The sequence below is a fragment of the Physeter macrocephalus genome, chromosome 11 (genome assembly GCF_002837175.3).
Source record: "Physeter macrocephalus isolate SW-GA chromosome 11, ASM283717v5, whole genome shotgun sequence".
Taxonomy (NCBI): Eukaryota; Metazoa; Chordata; class Mammalia; order Artiodactyla; family Physeteridae; genus Physeter; species Physeter macrocephalus.
Genome location: NC_041224.1, coordinates 88,370,141 through 88,371,311, shown reverse-complemented (window position 1 = coordinate 88,371,311; position 1,171 = coordinate 88,370,141). Strand labels below are relative to the sequence as shown.

Genomic DNA, 1,171 nt, shown 5'->3' with positions numbered 1-1,171 from the left:
TTGCGGAGCGGCTGGGCCCGTGAGCCATGGCCACTGAGCCTGTGCGTCCGGAGCCTGTGCTCCGCAACTGGACAGGACACAACAGTGAGAGGCCTGTGTAAAAAAAAAAAAAAAAAAAAAAAAAAAAATTTGTTTGTTGGTATTGATCACAGGATCACAGGGAATGATGTTTGGGCAGGTGTAATTATTATCAGCATCTTTTTTATACTGGCATTATTTGAGATTATTTGAAAATAATATTAGGTAGCAATCATTTATTTTTACTACTTCATGGATGTGTAAAGACCCTGTAAGGTAAAATGTACAATGAAAATCTAAATGGAGATGACATCTGTCATTGATTTAAATCATTCCTATAGATCACCATTAGTTAAGTGTTCAGGGAATCATTCTTTGTATTAAAGACAGAGGATCACTGTAAATTTTAAATAGTTGTGACCATTTGCTTTTAAGGATAAAAGGATGTTAGTTCATTAAAATCTTGATAAACATTCATTAAATCAACAGATAGAAGTCATGAATATTAGTTGGCATATTTGAAACAAATACATCTTCATCAATAACTAAGAAAAATATAGGTAACCCTTCCATAAGAAGTTATAAAATTACTGTACATCCATGTTTACTAAATAACTAGGCTTCTTTGTGTAAATCATAAAAATCACAATTCTTAGATCATTCTATCCAAAGAACAAGAATTCTTCTGAATTACTATAATCTGTACTTTGATAGAGAATCATAGATGGATTGTTAAAGGTTTATTTAAACCATGTGTGAACTTAATATGTTAACTAATAAAACTGAATGGTTTTTAATGTGGTAAAAAAAATTTTTGCTCAATTTTAAAATATACCATGTTACTAATTCGAAAAGATACATGCACCCCAATGTTCATAGCAGCATTATTTACAATTGCTAAGATATGCAAGCAACCTAAGTGTCCATCAACAGATGAATGGACAAAGAAGATGTGGTAAATGTATACAATGGAATACTACTCAGCCATAAAAAAGAATGAAATTTTGCCATTTGCAGCAACATGGATGGACTTGGAGGGTATTATCTTAAGTGAAGTAAGTCAGACCAAGACAAGTATTATATGATATCACTTATATGTGGAATCTTAAAAACACAACAGGGCTTCCCTGGTGGTGCAGTGGTTGAGAGTCCG

The 1,171-nt window shown here is 32.7% G+C and overlaps 1 protein-coding gene across 5 annotated transcripts in view; it reads right to left on the bottom strand.

Annotated features, from left to right (window-relative positions):
• The window catches only part of TRPM7 (transient receptor potential cation channel subfamily M member 7), a 114,773-nt gene that overhangs the window by 48,622 nt on the left and 64,980 nt on the right, over positions 1-1,171 (bottom strand). The gene's annotated exons all lie outside the window — the stretch shown is intronic.